Source organism: Mastigoproctus giganteus, chromosome 9, assembly GCF_048544385.1.
Source record: "Mastigoproctus giganteus isolate SK-2022 chromosome 9, ASM4854438v1, whole genome shotgun sequence".
In the NCBI taxonomy this organism is placed as follows: domain Eukaryota; kingdom Metazoa; phylum Arthropoda; class Arachnida; order Uropygi; family Thelyphonidae; genus Mastigoproctus; species Mastigoproctus giganteus.
In genome coordinates this window covers 168,602,880-168,624,346 of record NC_143583.1, presented here as the reverse complement: position 1 = coordinate 168,624,346, position 21,467 = coordinate 168,602,880, and positions in this window count along the sequence as shown.

Below are 21,467 nucleotides of genomic sequence, written 5' to 3'. Positions count from 1 at the left end.
CCTTTATTTCTTATAGGAAAAAGTTGTTTGGTATGCGTCCTGTTTGGACGTATACCAAACAACGCATACCAAACCGAGGTACCACTGTATATATTTCTTGCTTAAATGAAATCAGTAGTTTTATTCACTGGGGATTCCCCAAATTCATTTATCATTTTAAAGGTTATGGTATTGCAAATGGCAATAAATTATTAAGGCAAGGACTAATGATTTGACTGACAAACTGGAATACATATTATCCAAAGATAAGAAAGCCAAAGTGTAGTTGAAACCAGCTTCAAAAAGTACAGATTCTTCCCCCCCCCCCCATATGAAACATTTCTATGCTTGGCTCACATGGTTTTGTTATTTTTCCAATTTATTCTTTATGGCTCACTTAAAACTTATATACTAGGAACTCCAAACCCTGCTTGATTTGCTTACTACCCTGCAAAACAGTCATGGCAATAAATATAAAACTTGCTGATACATTCTCACATAACTGGGATGATTCCTTTCAACACGTGCATACTTGTAATCTATTCTGGATTGTTCATTTGGCATCAATTCTGTTGTTTTCATGATTAATTATCTGTTTTTTTTTTTTTTTTTTGCTTGTTATTCATTTTTCACACTAAGTGAAACTCTCAGAAACTAAAAAAAAACTTAAAAAGATAAATCTCTAAACAGTCACTTAGTAACTTATGATTCCTTACATCTTTTTTTACACACAAATACCTTTGCACAAAAAGATATTCTGACAGTGCATCTAACTAAGATAAAGTGAAAGTCCTGAGTAAATTATTGTTGCCAACTCTAGACTGCTCATATTGTTCAGTTGTTTGAGAAATATTATGGCACAGCAACAGAGATAAGTTCATGAGCCAGCTGTTTCAGTTTGCATTGCTGAAATCATACCTCAGCATTATATACTAGTACACTAAAAAATTATAACAGAGATATTAGCACATTTACTTGGTGGGGATGCCAGGAAATCTGGCTTGGACTGTCTAGTACAAATAAATAAATAAATAAAAATTCCAACATTGTATTAAAACTCTTGTCACTAAAACAACACCCAAATATTAACTCAGCTATGACATTACAAATGAAACCATACTGATAATTTACTTTCTGCTGATGATCACTTGACAAGGTTATAATAAAAAAATTTCTTTACCATAATGATTTTTATGAAATAAAAAAAAAACTGTTATACCATGCTGAAGGGATAGCTGCCAACTGCTACTTGCAAAGTCAAAATTTTAAGTAAAAATCAGAAAAACTTCATAAATAAATAATCAGAAACATGGACCCATCCAGGGAAGCAAAGTGGCAAGGTATCCTGCTTAAAAAGCTGGTGCAACTTCTACTGGAAACAAGCTTAGAAAACCTCATATCCACTGACCTATGGGTGGATGCAGCTCCCCCACTAGAGGAAAAAACCAAAAGATCAAGGGAAACCACAGCGACTTTTTCAGGATATCTTGAAAAAATGGTCAATACTCCTACTATAATTTGCTATCAAGCAAAATATTATTTGTTGACAACATGGATCACACAATAATGTGTGTTCTGTTTATACTCCAGTGATTGTATAAATCAGAAGTCAAAAACTACTCATTTTGAAAATAAACTCTCTTTAATTGTATTTAGCAATCATGGGCTCAAACCATGGTTAAATCAAACATGCACTGTGATTCTAACCATTCAGCATCAGCCTGCAAACTCAATGTATAGATGCATGTTCAATACACACATCTATACATTATGAGTTTGCAATGTATAGATGCATGTTCAATAGTATTTCCAAGCACATGCAGGAGCCCTGGCATGTGTCAGAGTTTGGTTGGGCCATCAGTTGAGGTGCAAAAACATTTATAACTTAGTGGCTCAGTGAATGCTTTCACTGGATCACTACTTTCTTTTTAGACAGTGTTTTGGTGTGCCTTCACATAGATAAGTGCAGAATTATGTGATTGCAGCAGTTTTACGAATACAGTTTAGTTTTAAACAGAAAAATATCATATATAATAATTATATATTTTTTCTTTTGTTTCATTTTTGTCCTTTTAGTCTAAAAATAATTTCCTTTATTTTTTCCCTTTTGTTATTTTTAAAATTTTCATGCTGCAAAGCATTCAATGTTGCAAAATCCTTTTGTGGAAAAATGTGAAGTCAAAATTCAGTATTAAGAAAAAAAATTCCAATTTATTATAAAAAAATTTGCTACAATTCAGAAAAATATGATTAGAATATAGAAATCATAGAACAGATAAAATTTAAATATGCAATTCAACAAATTGAAATTCATAAAATACCAGATAAATTTTTTTGTTTTTACTGATTTTAATGATTGTAATAATGCAACACTTTTTGGGAACTACAGTAGACTAATTTCTGTGTTTTGGTACTGTTGCTATAATCATTCATTGGCTTCTCTCCATTTTTTTTACACCTTTGATCTGTTTACTTTTTCATAGAAAATATTTCTTTGTTTGTGCTGTTTCATAGTGTGCATAACTTGTGGATTTCTGAACTTGGTTGCTCTGACATTGGATCTACAAAATCAGCCAATTCTTTAGCTTCAAAGTAAGTCCAGAAATTCAATTAAGCCACTAAATTTCAGAACTGAAATCTTTACATTTCTGCATCAGACCACATCCTTATATTTTACTTCATCATGATTAAGTGTGGGGAGGAGAAGATAATTATCCCACCATAGCAGTCAAACCAAACTGCTAAAACTGTCAATCGCAATTTCAAGGTTGGCTAAGCACATGGCTTGGAAATGCAGATGCAGATGCAGTTTCTCAGTGTTTAATATTTTAAAAATTTTCTTTCGAGCCTAAATAGTTTTGTCTTGTTCAGTAACAATGGATATAATGCTTGTTTTTTACAGCATGAAAGGAAAATAAGTGACAAATTTTTTCGGGAAAATGAAAAAAAAAAAAAAAAAAGCTATCAATAAATATCTGGCTTTGACCACACATATATTTCAAATTAAAATCAGTACACAAGCATACTATATTTTGTATGTTGTCATTCACATATACACATTCCCACCTCAGCAGGAGGTAATCAACAAAACAACACTCATTTTGTTGATTTCCAATTTCCAGCAGACATTGGAAATGTACACTGAAAATGGCGGTAAGGTTTCCTTTGCACCACATGGAAGCTGTACTTAAGGAAGAATTTAAAAGTGATAAGATGAGTCGTAGTTTATCTTGTTTCTATTCAGTTTTAATGGGAATTCAGAAACATCCTTTGTCGCTTTTGTTTAATGCAGTTAAATATAATCATGCCCATAGTTTTGGCACAAAGCTGAAAATTTTCCATACATTTTCTAATAATATGCTGCAGTTTACTGAGTTTCATATTCTATATAAAATCTGAAATGTAAGTACACAATCAACTTTTTCTCTCTTTAACTTGATTGCTCCATCTAATGCTTTTTTTTTTTTTTTTTTTTTGGTAGTTGTTGGCGCATCGGCTTCTGTGGCCATAGTGCACCTCCCAAGGTTTTTGCAGTACTTTGATCCAAGCCTGAGGCGGGATTCGAACCCGCGACCTTTGGGTTGCCAGGCAGGCACTTTACCCACCTGGCTAGCCCGGTCGGCCCATCTAATGCATATAAGCATTAAAAAAGTATACTACAAATTCTGTGCTGTAATGCATATAAGTATTACAGGACATAACACACAGGTGGTCATTCTTTGGTCAGTATACAAGTGCCGTAAAACTAACGGCATGTGAAATAAACTGCTTGATTTTGTTAACACAATGATTGGACTCTGAGAAAATTAGCGGCAATGTTATTGGGCGGTTTGTTTTTTTTTAAAGCTTGGTAGACTTTTTTTTTTGCTTGTGTTGAGGTTAATTTACAAATATGACAAACGTTTGATAAAACTGAGTTTTGTTCTGATATACAGCTCAGCTCAAAAGTAAGTACTCTCTATGAATGTTCTTAGTTTTCAACAGATATCATCTTTTAAGGGCACAAAAGGTGTGGCATATACATTGAAACTAATGACATTAAGAGTAAGAGATCTTTGATTTACTCAACAAGTACAGGTCAATGTTGAGTTAGGGTTGAATGCGAAAGTGTCTGCAATTCTGCCCAGACACGATAGGAGGGAGTATACGATGACAGCCTTGTCGAACAATTCGGCCTTGGAGAGATTATGTAAGGCTCAAGGGGTAGAATTTTTTTCAGCCGGTCTGTGCTTGTTGACAGGAGAGAGTGCTTCTACTGGGATCGGATACACGTAAATAGAAAGGGTGCAAGAATATTTGCTGATGCTATTGAGGCAGTGTTAGGCGGGTCGGAAAACTACTAGCTTGGATGGATACACAGACTAAAAGGTTAACAGTGGCCGCAAGGAGAGGCAAAAGTGATTCTTGCACTGCTTCTATTAGAATGAGCAGCAGCATGGAAAGCAAGGCAATGAAGATTTCCAGGACTGCTGGGAGTCATAGTGGAACAAATAAATAGATTGGCTGTGTTAGGGTAACTAAGAGTAGAAACAGACGCATGTATACTTGCATGTACACCAATACTAGGAGTACAGTTAATAAATTTGATGAGCGTGAAGTGATAGTCAAGACATCAAAGGCAGATATTGTTGGGATATCAGAGATGTGGTGTCACACAGACATAAGCAGTGCAGAATTGGAATTTTGGGAGTACAATGTGTACAGAAAGGATTGACAGGACAGGAAGAAAGGAGGGGTTATGCTGTTAGTTAAGAAATGCAAAAAATCTAAGGAAGTGCATCCAATTGATGTTGGTGAACAATGCAATGTTGGGTTTGTTTGGTGTGACACATCGGCCTCATTTTAGGAAGGATGTATAAGCACTGGGAAAGGAAAAATGGGAGTAGGTGCGTGTTATAGGCCTAATGAATCTGATGAGTATAATGAGCAATTGTGCAGAGAAATAGAGTGGGCCAGTGAATCAGAATGTCTTATAATGGGGGATTTTAACTTTCCAGATATTGACTGAAACTTGTGGGTTGGTCACTTGCACACTAGCAAGACTTTTTTGGATGACTCTTTTCTACAGTAGAATGTTAAAGAGGCAACCAGAGGGAGTAATACTCTTGATCTGATTATCAGCAGTGATTATTCATGCATTAAGGATTTGCTGATAAAGGAACCACTAGGTGACAGTGATCACTATGTACACATATGGGAATTAATTAAAGATGTAACTACCATCAAGGCTAAAGGGAAGGGCTTTTACTTTCGTAAAGGTGACTACAGGGGTGTCAGATAGTTTTTAAATTCTGTACAGTGAGATCAACTGATTATGATAAAAAAAAAAAAAAAAGTTAAACTTCAGCCATTATCAACCCACTGCAGGATGGAAGCCTCCTCAACAATTCATGCTGAGGGAAATGAACCATAATGTGCCATGCTGGTCCAGTGCGGGTTGGCAGATCGACCGTATTTAGCAGTCAGGGGTTTGAACCCCATTCTAATCAAAGAGCATGTGCTACTGCACTCCTGCTCTTGACCACTCGGCTATGATGATGTTACCAATGTTGAATTCTAAATGGGGAGCCTTCAGGGACTTAATCTTGGAAGCTACTAGGCTTTTCATTCCAACTAAGAAATACTGTTCAGGCCTTGAGGCTCGTGGCAGACAAGAAAAATGTATGGGATGCATAAAAATGTGACACAGAAGCCTACGGCAGATATAAGCTGTCTGTAATCAGGTTACAAAGGAGGTTGGGCAGGCGAAGAAATTGGGCAGATTACAAGAAATCTTTGGCAAAGGATGCAAAGAAAAACAGCAAAGAGTTCTTTACTTATGTAAACTCTAGAAGGAAAGGGATGAATCAGATTGGACCACTTAACATAGATGGGTTGACTATTGATGATCATGCTCAGGTAGCTGATAAACTGAATGAATATTTTGCATCTACAATTCGCACACGAGGGGTTATTCAATGAGGGGAATGCCAGAAGTTTAAGGGTGCTAAGTGGTTTTGTAATAACTGAGAGCAAAGTGGAGGAAAAATTGTTGAAATTAAAAATAAGGAAGGCACCTGGGGTGGACAGGATCTATCCAGTTATTTTATTATTTTATTGTTTTTGGTAGTTGTTGGCGCATAGGCTTCTGTGGCCATAATGCACCTCCCAAGGTTTTTGCAGTACTTTGATCCAAGCCCGAGGCAGGAATCGAACCTGCGACCTTTGGGTTGCCAGGCAGGCACTTTACCCACCCGGCTAGCTATCCAGTTATATTAAAGGAGACAGCAAAGGAAGTAAGCATACCCTTAGCCATAATTATGAGAGCTTTCTTGGACTCAAGGAGGTCCCCATGGACTGGAGATGTGCAAATGTATCAACAATTCACAAAGAGGGGTTCAAAAGGTGACATAAGTAACTACAGACCTGTTAGTTTAACTTATATTCCGGAGAAAATAATGGAGTCACTGGATAAAGAAGCATTGCAGGATCAGCTAGACAAGACTGCAGCAATAATTCAGACACAGCATGGGTTTGTTGAAGAGAGGGCTTGTCTGACCAATTTGACTGGATACTATGATGTGGTCACAAAGAAACTGAATGTCAAAATAATTTTGATATCATATACTTGGATTTCAGGAAAGCTTTTGATACTGTTGCACATGGAAGACTGCTGTACAAATTGGAGAGGTATGGCATTAAGGGCAAGTTGCTACAATAGATAAAGAGATGCTTGAGTAGGAGACAACAGAGAGTGTCAATCAATTGACATTGCTCTTCGTGGACAAATGTTATTAGTGGAATCCCCCAGGGTTCAGTGCTGAGGCCCCTTGTTGTTTTGTGTATTCATCAGTGATATTGATGAAGGTATATTATGATTAATGTCCAAGTTTGCAGATGATATCAAAGTTTGGCAGGGTTGCTAACGACAGTAAAGACAGTATGCTACTCCAACTGGATCTAGATAAGTTTGAGAAATGGCAACTGAAGTTTAACATTGACAAATGCAAAGTACTGCATGTGGGTAGTACAAGAGAAACATACCAACTGTGTGGTACTACACTCAGGGAAGTTGGAAGTGACAAAGACCTGGGGGGTAATTGTGCAGTCAAATATGAAGTTTGTTGAGCAGTGCAGGTGGGCTGCCAGGACAGGTCATGGAGTCCTGTCAATGATATATAGGAATTTTGCTAGCAGGGACAGGGAGGTGATTATCCCGTTGTATAAGGCAATGGTCAGACCATACCTAGAGTACTGTGTACGGTCTGGAGGCTTCATTTTAAGAAGGATGTAGAGCTGCTGGAACAAGTACAGAGAAGGGCAACAAAATTGGTGAATGGAACGAAGGGTTGCTCTTAACGAAGAAAGGCTTAAAGTTTTGCAGATTACAGTATCTGGAGACTAGGTACCTGCAAGGTGATCTGATTGAGGTGTATAAAGCCTTGAATGGTTTGAGCATGCTCAATGCTGATGGGATTCTTCCTCTTGCTCAGAATAATCACCTGAGAGGGCATAAATTCAAATTGAGGAAAGACAGATGTAGGATGGACGTGCGGAAATTTGCCTTTAGCCAGCGGGTGGTTGGTTGGTGGAACAGACTTCCATCCCTTGCCGTGGAAGTTGATAGCCTAAATAAATTTAAGGCTGCACTGGACAAGCACATTTGGAACAAATGGAGGGGTGAAATGGGAGTTTTTTTTGTTTTTTTTTAGCTGATGCTGCATAAGCTTGCTTTCTTGCATCTATGCCTCTACTAATGCTAATGCTAGCATATGATTAACAAGTAGTGCCCATTTAATATCCCTCTATTATCTATTTTTTTCTCCCAAATGGCAAGTTCAGCAATTTTTTTCTCCCAAATGTAGTTATCTACAATTCATATAGTTGTTAAAGGGTTGGGGGAAGGGGGTTTGCAATGGCTTGGAATGCTACACATAAGAGAAGTGTATAATTAGTGTTCCAAATGATGACCAGCAAAAGAATGGGGGGGGGAGGAAATTAGTTCCAAAATAATTTCTTTGTAAAGATGTAAATTAGTTCCAGCATAAAGTTCCCAAAAGGAAATAGTACATATAAACTCCTTTCTTCCAAGCTCAGTTTTTAAGCATAAATATTAATCAGGTGTTTCTTAGTTAAACTGTATTAGCTTCATGCTATTCAAGTAATGCATGAACTTTAGGGGCACCAGAAAGAAGGAAAAGTATGTCAGTGGTTACCAATTTTAATTCAGAACAGCGTACATTTTTATATGTATAGAGGAAGGTTTGTTTATCTAAGTGCATCCCGAGGACAGAATGCGAAAATTCAAAAATCCCCAGTTTTCACAGTTAACTACACGACAGAGCCTGGTTTGCTGTTTCACATTAGCATATAGCTGGTCCTAATTCTTCAGGCAAGTGCTAAATAATAGTATAAGCAGAAATTACGAGAAACTTGAACAAATCTAGCATCTGAGCAGACACCTGCAATTTACATTATCTCCCCCACCAATTCTGACATGCAGTATGGAGATGGCATCTGAGCAGACACCTGCAATTTACGTTATCTCCCCCCCACCAATTCTGACATGTAGTATGGAGATGGCATCTGAGGGTAATAAAAATTACTACTGCTCTCACATTTTGAAGTGAACAGAGTAACATACAATACATAGTTTTATAATGAAGGTATATGCTTGCATTCTGTAATTCATTTATTGCACAGGGAATTTCTTTAGAAAGTCACAAGATTGTCAGCTTGCTTTCTTGAACAAAATTAGCACTTCAGAGAACTAAAAGTTTCCTTGCCATCACTGCTTCTTACATGAAGCATTAGGTCAATTGCTCCTAATCTGTGATCTAATTTCAATATAGTAAACTCAATTATCAATTGTACAAATTATCTGTGTAAGATTTTCACTTTTTTTCCTCTTTTTTGAATTACTTGATTCATTAAAAGCTTATAAAATAGCAATGTCTCACTCTTTCAGTTCATATCTTATTGTTTTATTTATTTGATCTTTTTATTTTATGTACTTTATCTGTTAGCAAAAAATGAGAAAAAAATGGAAAATTACTAGTTAAGACAGTTTGATGGACAAAAAAAATCTTTAAAAAACATGGGATCCATAGAGAAAAAACAAATAGCAAAAGGAGTCCTTGATAGTAAATCACGGTGATTTTGACATTAGCAGCCACAAAGTTTGTCAACAGGCAAAAGCAGCCTTGAGCTAGCAGACTGGCACCCTAGGCAAACTATGCAATGTCCTCTCCTGCCCTCTTGCAAAAACCCCAAAGAATAGATTTCAGGTTGCCAATAAGCAAAAGCAGCCCTGAACTAGCAGACTCATGTGGTACCTTGGGCAAATCATGCAATCTGTGTCTTGTCCTTCTTCTCCCCCTCTACAAACCACAGATGCAGGTTGAGATTACGTGTTGGTCTAGACCACTGCCTACTTCACCAATATGGATGGCCAAACATAGATCTCTCTAATTTATTTTTCCTCAGTGCACAGAATGAATATCACTTTGCATGCATACCTTACACTGTTGTGTAGCTGATTGGCACCAAAAATATGCCATTATAATCATTAATATAATAATTACATGTAAGTTTTACACATGAATTAGACAAATAACAGTTTCATAAGAGATAATTATAACTATTAGATTAACGTATATGTTACAAATATAAGATTAGCTTTACAAAAACCATTCTCGACAGTTGTGACAAACTTCATAAACTACAGAATGAAAATTCAGAAAATAATAATTTATACACCTTCCATACATCCTTTACTGATATTAAGACAATGCAATCTCTTATTGGTGAGTGAAAGGTAACATTTATTCAAATAAATTATTTTCCCACAAAATATAATTTCTTTGAATTGTTTTGTGTTGTGATTCTTTAGTGTTTTCCTGCACATATGGTTCCTAATGGATACAAAGCATAATTTATATTCCAGCAACAGAAATATGTAAACCCTTCATGAGAAAGCATCCCTGGCAGGCTAGGAACTGGATGTTCAGCTACATCCCTAAATGCAGTGCATGCTCAAAAAATTTAGTGCGTGGCAATTTCAAAACCACTGTGCAGTCACATGGCTTAAAGGTGAACCCTGATGGACTACTGTCCCTGCCAATGAGACCAAAAGAATACTATACAAAATTGCTGAAAATTAATGTTATCATGGCTGGTTTTTAAGTTGTTCTTTTAGGGCTGTGCTAGACTAGTGCTTAAAGCATTGGCATCAGCTGGCAGTGCAAATGTCTCCAAAACAGCAACCTACACATATCATTCCTAACGTCAGATATTTCAAACTAGAAGGTGCATTTCTAACGTTGCATTGGATACCACCAGTGGCTCACTTTTTCTATTCTCAGTTTCAAGATGGATGTTGTTCAAGTTGGATGTATTGCGCATTTATGTATACTATGATTGCGAGTAGAAAGAGAAAACGAAGCAGAGAGAGAACAGTTTACATTCCCCTACCCTAATGAATTACTTTTGGAAACATAAAGGGTAACTTCCTGTTTGATTGTATCACAAGGGACTACTCAGAATAAAACACATATTGTTACTGTCTTCACACCAGTTGACATTATTTCCAGATGGAATACTGACAAATACTTTTCATCTATTTGAAGCAGAAAACATTCTCCACTACCTACACTGTAATATATTACTATCCGTGCATAAAGGATTACTACTGTTTGATTTTAAGAATGTTCGTGCAAAGTTCCTTCGACATCAGTTTTTGAAGTTTATAATGCAGCTATCAATAGAAATATTTTCTTGAAATTGTTAGATCAAATATACATCCAGAAAACATACTGTACTGATATTGTTCCATAAAAACATTTACAATAAAGCAACCTTTTCTTTTATCAAATGCGAATTGTAGTATTAACAGTTTTACATCACGTTTTCCCATTTCCAGTGTGGCTTCCAATAGATGAATTTCCTTGATTTTTGTTTTTCAAAAACAATTCATTGCAATTCTTTCAGTTATGTTTCTTATGGCAAGAAACAGTTGTGTAAATTTTTTTTTTTCTTTTTCTGTATCAGGCTCGCAATGGCACTGTATATACGTTGTGGCTTACTGCTTTATTTCATTGCTTTCACTATACTTTTCAAAAAAAAAAAAAAAAAAAAAGAGAGACAGATGTCAATAAAATTATTTCAGATACAGAAAGTTATGCTTGAAACAAAAAGTTCAAAATTCATTTTGGAAGAAGAAAGAGACCGCACATGATTCTTTTTTGTTAATGCCGACTTTAGTTATACTGTTAAACTGGATATTCTTCAGCAGTTTTCCGATTACAGTTTTGATCTTATTTAATAATAATAAGGTTCTTTATTAACTTAAATTATATACAATCATGATTCTGTACACAGATAACCAGAGGAATCTAATAATAAATTGTCTATACAAGTGAACAAACTTGCATTTCCTTAACTAATGAAACAGTACTAAAATAGAAATAATATATAAATATGAGGTTCACAGAACTTAGCTTTCTGATTGTTCTCATCATTACATAGTTCATCCCAGTTTGGAAACATTTCTTTTCCAATTTCTATCCAACACTTTGCCTTTATTTCTTTGTTGGAGTAGTCTTTTAATGCAGTTGTACAAAGCAGCACCCTTTCCACCTCACAAATAAACTTCTGCGTTAATCATCATCATCCCCAAAGAATAACAAACAAACGAATGAAGGCTTACAGGGAGAATTTCTCCACAGGTGATATAAATGTCAAGTCACTGGCATTTTCAATGCCTCCAATGGCATTAGCAGGCATTGAACACCAGCTAACATCGTCCAACGCAGCACTTGTAATGCCCATCTAGTTTGCATGGCTTTTCCCTTTGCATCTTGTAAAACTGGCCGTTCAAAGGCATTTTCAGTGCAGCACTTTAAGTGCTCGTCTAGTATAGCCCTTACACATGTAATACGGGGGGGGGGATAACAAATGAGGTCTGCTTCTGCTTCATTGTTAATTAGTCTGTACTTTACAGCTTTTTGCATTTTTTATTATTTCATTACATTAAGTATTCTGAGATAAATAGTCTAAAATATTCATTATTCAGAAGTAATGAATGAGAAAGCGTAAGACTAGTTTAAGTAAGAGGCAACTGCAAAGTCAACGATGAAGACTTAAGAACTTTGTGGTGACCACAATTATTTCAAAGCATTTTTGACCCTAAGATATTCTGAATAAGTTGACTTTTTTGCCTTTGAAACTATCTAAAGCAGAATATGTATTCAAACATGATGCAGCTTTGTCACATCTCATCAAACATGGTTAAATAACTTAATGTATGTTACACACAGAAGGCAGTGATCTAATTTCATTAACTATGCAATGCATTGTTTTAGTATTGGCAAAACAATGCAAGGAAGTGAAGCTTTTACAAAAACAGCAAAAAAAAAAAAAAAAAAGGGGAAAAAAAGCAGCATGTGTACCTTTTATGCATGAAAGATGTTTTATTTTATGTCAAAACATCCTGGGCTTGGAAGCGATTAGCAAAATCCAAGCCAATAGCCTAATTACCAATTTTATTGTAACTATTTGTTGAATAGTATGATTGCAATAATACAACTATTTGATTACAAGTACTTGTATTTGTATACAAATACAAGTATTTGTATTGTTACAATCTGCATTTTCTTTATATTCCATTGTTAGGTGCTGCTATAGATGTTTTCACATCAATAGTTTGATTAGTGAAAGGGACTGAATGCCACACTGCTATAGCTAAGTGTTCAACGACCAAAGTCAAATGCAGAGTATTGTCAAGAGTATTGCGCAAGCTAAACCTAAGAAAATAAAGATGAAGGCAGCAATGAGTGTGCAATTTTGCCCATTGGCAATATATTTACAGCAGAGTACTTGTTACCCAATGGCCAAGTGATACACCAGTTGTCTATATTTCTCCTAATAGTGATACACAGGATATTATGACTTCATTCATTTCATTTTGCTGTTGTACTCACACCGGCATAGCCACGATTATGAGCGGCATATTGCATACCCATGATCATGAGCAGAGATTTCAACGTTAACTTTGCATTGGAAGAAACTAAACCAATAATTACTTTCCTGCAAGAAACATTCGATCTAACTCTCAATACTAATCCCTCAATTTCAACTACAATATCGGGTACCGCAATTGATGCCGTTTTCCAGAGATGTTTAGATATGTTGCAATTCCAAGTATATGTCCCTTACTTTAGTTATCATAAATCCATTGTATCTTGTCTTCAAGCTGAAATTATGGAAATTTGTGAATGATCAATAAAATATTTACAATAAAAAAGCTCTTTTATTTTGTAATCAATATATACAAATCAAAATACTTAAAAGAAACGCATGCTGATTATTTTAGTAACCTTTACGGAAATGCATCATTTCCGTCACCACATTACTTCAGTGTGCTACTTACTCTACCGAATAAACGTTAGTGACTCAGCATCATTTAGGAAGTGAGGTAATGTGTTATTTGCGTGTCACATTTTTGTGAAAACTGCTTTTACTTCAGTCCAAAAAATTTAGTAGGTGCCGCCAAAGATGTTTTCACATCAAAAATAAACACACACACACACGTTTTAATTCACTGGTATTATATACTATATCTATTTCTATATATATATATATATATATATATATAATTTTCCCATTTAATATTTTACAAATCTTTAAATTTATTCAAACTACCCACTTCCACAACTAAATGTTGCGGAAATGAGAAGTTTATTCCAATCAATTTACTCACTGGTCAAATGATAATTTCTGCACATTTATTCTACAACCATCCTATAAATTTAAATTTACATCCCCTTATATATGTCAATTGGCAAAGAGTAAAGATGTCATCAGTATTTAGTTTTGTAAAACTTTACTGATGACCAAGATAAAGCATGTGGGGGTGGTAGGAAAAATTTCCACATAATGAAGGCAATCTGTAACATTGATGAGGTGAAGTCTCTCTGTAGGAAGTTGCCCAGGACTCCTTTGAATAGGAAGACATGCTATCCAATACAATTAAAGATAACTATATGGCAACTACAGCAAAGATTGAGGGAGTCAGTTTGGATGAAGCAGAAGAGATGCTAACCTCCCATGGTGAATCGCTTACCAATGATGAACTACACAAATTAGATCCCCATATTGTTTTTGAAAAAAACATTGGTCTGAGCTAGTGAGGGTTTTGACTTGCAAAGTCATACAAAAGGCACTTTCACTATACAATCAATGTATGAATTTGTTGCAGAAGTATGCCAATGACTTTGCACAAGTGTAAAGTGAAATTGCAACTATTTAAGTGCTATAGAAAAATACTGCATAATAAGCAAAATAAAAAAAGCCAAGCGGGGGTCCATCATCCTAGATTCACTTTTTAACACAGGGCCTCACAGAATCCCATAAGTATTTGCCTATTTCTTAGGCATATGGGCATACATATTTTTTAAAAAATGCATGGAATATATTTAACTTTGTCATACTGTCTGTCATTTTTTTTTCTTTAGTAGTAAATAAAAATAAAATACAGTGGTAATATAGTTTTAGTTTAAATTTTTTGAAATAAGTGTTTTCCAGGGTAATTAAAAATAATAATAATAATAATAAAAAAAAAAAAACAATTAGCCTCACTGAACAAAGAAGTTTGCTTAGCACAGAGTTGCCAGGAATGCATCCCCAGATTAAAGGAGGGGATTACCAATACAACTGTACAGTCATGCTGATTACTTGGCTACATATGGAAAGTACATCAGAATCAAATAAAATTGAATTAAATTAAAATTAGTAGGCTTAAAATTTCAAGTAAAAATCTTAAAATATTATTTCACTACTCACACAATAAGTACAGAATATGGACTATCAAGCAAATATAACAAATATAATAAGTCGTAAACAAATATTTTTTTCTTGTTGATATTCAAGAAATTATTTCCTAATCAGGCTACAATATTATTTAGACATGACTGGAATTACTAACATCCTTTACAGAACAGAATTATAAAATGTTAACACAAAAAAATTATTAAATTTGATGTTTTGTCAAACTACAACCATGCCGAGTAAAAATTATTCAACATGGTTGTAGTTTGACTGTTAAACAGACAATTACTATATAATTTAAAGGAACTTCCTCTCATTTAAAAAAAAAATAAACTATTTAAGACATAAATAATTAAAAATCTGCTACAACTAAAACATATAAAGTAAAATATAATGTCTTCTTTTCCTAGATATATGGGACAGAAGTCATGAGCATTGGTTTTTCAAATACATAAGATTTAAATGGGAAAGAAAAAGAAAACAAATGCTACATGGTTAATGAAGAACCATTTGATCAGCTGCTGGATGAAATACTAATACATTCACAGGATAACCAATTTATTCTGTAGCTGATTAAACAGTTTTCTTAACCACAGTGCTTTGCCTCTGATTCATTAACTTTTTAACCTATGATCTCTTATTTTTAATATACTCTCTGATTATATTCAATACACAAAAATGAAATGGGGAGGATAGCTCAGGCACTAACTTAGAACCCAAACAAATGGTAAGTCTGTATTCATAATACAGTAAATGCTCAATGGACTCCAGAAATGATGGATAGCATCTATTGAACCAGGTTGTTTGTCTGTATGTGTCCCAGTGACCTAATTGCCTCAGTCTGATAGTATTTACCATCAGTTAAAATATTTTAATTTTTAATTAATAATAGAACAAATTTAACTCACAGTTAATAACGAAGATGGCTTTGCATTTTTGTTTATCAATACAGCATTAGATAATCAAACAAATACCATACGAAGAATTTTTGTTTTCTTGAATGCTGTACCTAAGTTGCATTCACAGTTTCTACCATTGACGAAACTAAACAAAACCAAATTCAGGTGTCCTTGCACTCTACAAAATTCATGCAAGGGAGCATGAGTTCCTCATCGTCACCTTCCATCAACCTGCTGAGTACACCAGACATTGGTATATGTCATTCCTCCAGCAATGCTACTTTAGAGATCCTTCAGTCTGTTTTTACTACCATTATATAACATGGCAAAATTTCACTTTCCATAAGATACTTTTCATTTCACAACATATAATTTTATTTATTTATTTTGTTTATTTCACAACTTTTCATAACATTCTATCAACTTTGGAAAATATTCACTTGTCTGTTAAACTTAAATTTGTTTTGAGTTTAACAGACAAGTGAATTTTAGTGGACAGGCTTTAACCCCCATATGGTCCATTAAATTACAGTAAAACTGTAATATGAAATGAAATAATTCAATAAGGAGGACCTATCACAAAGAAAATTAGTAATTCTGCAAACATCAATTGAGATTAGAATACTGCATAAAATTGGTTGTAAGGTATGCAAAGTATTTTAAATACTAATTATGCACGTATTTCAATGTTAATATCCAGTAAACTAACAAAAATAAGATGCTGAAGCAACATTTCCTCAATAAAATTATATAAAAACATTATGCTCAGTTTCATGATTGGGCAACTAAAACAATGTTCTTTAAGAACTGTAACACAAAATGCAAATTATAATCTATATAATATACGCTATATAATACTCTCTAAACCTATAATTGTAGGTTTAGAGAGTATTATAGGGTATAAGAATGTATAAAAGTAGCACATGACATTTTACATGAAATCTTATGAAGTGATTTTTAAATCACTAAGGAAAACATTTAAGTTCATATCAATTTATAACAATTTGAAATGAGCAAAGCAATTAACCTTATTACCATTTGAAAATAGTTGCAAATATTCTACTATTAATGAATGACAAAGGATGTAGTACTATTAAAATAGTGCTAAGGCAATTCATCAAAGAGCAAGTTTCCAAAATCATAACATATGAGAATATTACATGAATTTCTTTTATTTCAATATGCTATTTTATGGCACTGCCACGATGTGTGCTAAACAAACCCTGCCTATACTCTTCCTAAACAAAAACAAAAAATAAAAAAATAAAAAAAAATATGCAGCAACCAATCTAAACAAAAACCTATTTTTTCTAATTATGTTATATTCTATTTGCAGAAATTAATATCCCCAGATATTTTGTATAAAATTATAACATTTTTCATAATACGAAAGCATATCAGTTGAATAATAGTTTCATGTTTCCAATATTCAATACAATGGAAACCCATTATAATATGCCTTGTAATATAGATTCAAGCTGTTCCTACTTACATCCTAAAGAGCACAAAACTCAAAAGATTTTGGATATTAAAAATACATAATTAAAAAAATGAAAAATTTCAAGGCTTAACAAAACACTCCAAAATAAAATTTTATACAACTTATAAGTATAAAAAATTTCTTATAAAATTTCAGAGTATTCAACAAGTAGTGGTCAAAACCCCTCCCCCTTTCCTCTTGAGAGGAGGAGGGGGAATTATAACTTATTTCTTGAAAGAAGGAATTCTTTATTTAACTACAGATTATGGGCATCAAGTGAACTGCAAATTTAATTTTACACTGCACACTCTACCAATTAAACACTTTATATTCCTCTCCCTCCCCAGGTTTCCTTGAGTTCATCTTGACTCCTATTTTTTAAACACAATAGTAACATTCAAGACAGCTCATCAGGCTCTCTCTTAAAAATTAAAGAAACTGCTATGTCAGAAGCTCACATAAGCTAACCAAATAAAACTTATAATAATCTAATCTATTCTATCCTTTACATTATACTGAAGGCTTCCTAAGCACTAGCAGCAGAATCATGATATTAGTAATCAAAAATCAAAAAGGTTTGAGCAACCTAAAATTTAACTTAAAATTTAACTTTACTATCAATATCAGATGGTACATATCAATAATTTCTGCTGTTTAAAGTTTCTCTGTATTAACAGCTTTAATACTCCAGGAATTTATACTATTATTCCAAATAAACTTATGCACATTGCAACAATCAAACAAAATTTCCTCGGAAGTGACATTGATGACCACTGAATGTGTCTCTTCTTAATGGCTACAAACAAATACCATCAGGAAAAAAAGCTGATTCTACACATGCACACAGGGTTTTTTTTTTTGGCTAAAACTGATACTATGTTTTCCACACTTCTGAGAAGCTACCAGGTATGTGTGTTTTTTTTTTTGTTTTTGTTAAGTTTGTGGTGTGAACATCCACACTATCAGCATTACCCCAAACTTATTTTTACAATTTCATGTCAGTGCTGGTTGGTGGGGATCAAAGTGGAAAACCTCAGGAAAGGGGTTTTCATAGTCATAACGCAAAAAAATTAATAAAGACCAAATTTTTTATGTAACATCGAGATTGGTAAAATGAATGTGTGAATGTACATGACATAGGTTTGTAAAAAAGAAAAGAAATAAATACTGCTAAAAAATAAAAATAGGATATAAAAGCTGTGTTGATAATTGGTTCCATGCTATGCATGAATAAAAATCAGTGCACATCACCTAAAATAGATATGCCATTAATGCAGGAAGACAAAGTATTAAAAAAATTGTGGTGGATAGCAGTGGAGTGCTATACACTCTCCAGTGTGTTGTGGTGTGCATGATCAAACAAATCTTACCACAATATGGTATTTAGCACTGTTTCATTTTTGATTTTTACTCATTAAAAATGACTATTCCAAATTTTCAAAAATGAGTCAAAATGTATACATTTATTTTATATATTTTTTTTCCTTTAAACGGTGCTCCTCCCCTGACATTTTCTAATGGCTCTAAAATACTTTTATAGACTATTGTTTGTGTGAAAGAAATCAGTCAACTCCCCTCCCTCCCTCTCAGGAGGGTTACGACTGGACTAATTTCTTGAAAGAAGGAATTTTTAAATGCAGATTATGGACATTAAATTTCCAACTTAATTTACACCACAGACTACCAAGAAAATATTTTAAAATATGTTTAGCTTATGTAAAATTAACATCAGCAGTATTTTTTTTTATGCAAAACTACACAGTTCAAAATTTGAGAAATTCCTATAAGGTGTACTGATTTAAATTCTTACAATAAAGCATAATATTTCACTTAATAAATTCTATTGGCTTGACAATTAGGTTAGCAATTACATATATGCACATTTTCATTTTCTCTATATGCAGGGTGATTCAGGAGGAATAATAAATATTTTGGATGTTATAGTATCGATTATTCTGAGTAAAAAAGTTCATATAAACATGTGTCCAATTCTCAATGGATACGAAGATACAACAGTTTGAAACTGGCATGCATAGCTCCCCGAATCAGATATCACCAAGAAGCAGTTATAACCTGACATTGTTTGGTGTTAGAAGTGTTGTTAAGAATAGCGCACATCTTCACGAATGCTGAATATGACGATATGGTGTTTGTCTACGGTTTTTATGGTGGAAGTGCTACTGCTGCTTGTAGAAAATATCGTCGATGATTTCCTAACTGCAGAATACTGGATTCAAGAGCATTTATTAGTGTTTACGCCAAATTGTGAGACTGATAGAGTCCCAGCACTCATATTTCTTCTGAACGTGCAAATGAACAAAATGTGGAAGAAATAGAACACATTCTTCAGTCAGCAGCACACAGTCCTACTATTAGCACACAAAGAATTTCTACACATATCGGTGTTCCACAGACAAGAGTATGGCAAACATTACGTGAGCACAGCTTGTATCCATTTCACATACAGTGGGTGCAACACTTTCAACCAGTAGATGATTGCAATTTTGTCAGTGGGTAAATGCTAATTGCTGATTAATTCCATTAATACTGTTCAGCAATGAAGCTACTTTCACCCGTGACGGTATCAACAACACTCATAGATGGTCAGATGAAAATCCACACGCCACTGTAGAAACAAATTTTCAACATCACTTCTCTGTAAACGTGTGGTGCAGTATCATCGACAATCAGTTGATTGGGCCTGTTGTGTTAAAAAAATCATCTTACAGGGCCCATTTACCTAAAATTTCTGCTAAAACAAATTTCCACTACTATTGGAGGATGTTCCCTTGGCTACAAAGATTGGTATATACTTTCAACATGACAGAGCTCTTGCACATTATACCCATCTGATGATACAATAGCTAAATCGAACTTTCCCTGAATGATGGATCGGCTGCAGTGGTCTCGTTCATTGGCCACCAAGGTCTCCAAGACCTCACTCCATTAGATTTTTGTTTGTGGGGATAGATGTTTTTTTATTGTTATCTGGTTTTTAGGAGCATTAGCAACTAAGGCCATATTGCTCCGGGGATATGTGGTGGTCATTCTCTGACCTTTCCGCATCCTCCGTATTTGGTGGGCACAGGTGGGGATGGATGAAAAGAGCAGTATACAAAGAAAAGGTGAATACAAGAGACAAATTGCTCACTTGCATTTTGGATACTGCTACCCTGATAAAGGAATGCCAAGATGATCTCAGACACATCATATTACCACAAGAGTTGCAAAGTGCATTGAGTTTGGTGGTAGAATTTTCCAACATTTATTGTGAATTGTAAAAAATTTGTCAAATACAGTCAGTCCTCGTATAGCACGATAGTTGTGTTCCTAGAAATCCTCGTGCAATGCAAAATCATGCAATATAAACAATAGGCCCTATGGGAAAAATAGGGTTAGGTGTCGACCACCCAAGATTGAACATACATTTGTAACCAAAACATTACCAAACACAATAAATAATCGTAATAAAATACGTATTTTATTAAGACTATTACGTAATAAAATATTGCTAATGCTTTTGCTTCTATCGTAAGCAAACTTGTTTTTTGTTTGATTTTCTATCCAAACAATTGACAGCCGTTGCATCTCTTCCAATTCTTTGTGTCTTAATCTAATGGATTTTAATTACACTGAGTTGTTCCTGCTATGAAAGTTGTTTTTATTTTCTCTGCATTCTTTGTAATTCTCGGCATTGCCTCATTTAGGTCTGTAGAACGGCAATATCACATGGTCTTTCATTTTGCTCAAAGCGTTTCACAATTTCATATTTTTTCTCTATCGACAGAGGTGGACTGGCCATAAGCCTTACCGGGGAAACCCCGGTGGGCCGGAGGCCAGTGTGATTTTGGCCATAAACCATAGTATGAGGCCACTATAAATTTTCCCGGGGAAGAATTTTTGACCCAGTCCGCCTCTGTTTATCGATATTGCTTTTCTTTTTCTCTCTGAATCTGTAGTGTCTTCACCAGGACGCTTCCTTTTCACACCTTTTAAATATTTTACTCATTTTTAGGGAATAAAGCACAATTACAAAACAAGGAGGCACACTTGATACACATAAACAAAGCTGCGCGCGTGTAGCAACTGAATAAACAACACCGTAAAGGCAGAGATACGCTATTAACACCTCACATTTTACTAAAGCACATTTCTAGGGGTTACTACCATAAAACAATAAAAACAATTTCCAGTTGCGTTTCTGCTAGTGGAATCTGTTATAAACTGGTAGTACACTCGATCTAATTGCATTTGCGATTATACTGATAGCTGGAATTGTGTTGGTTTTTACGTTATTATGGTGA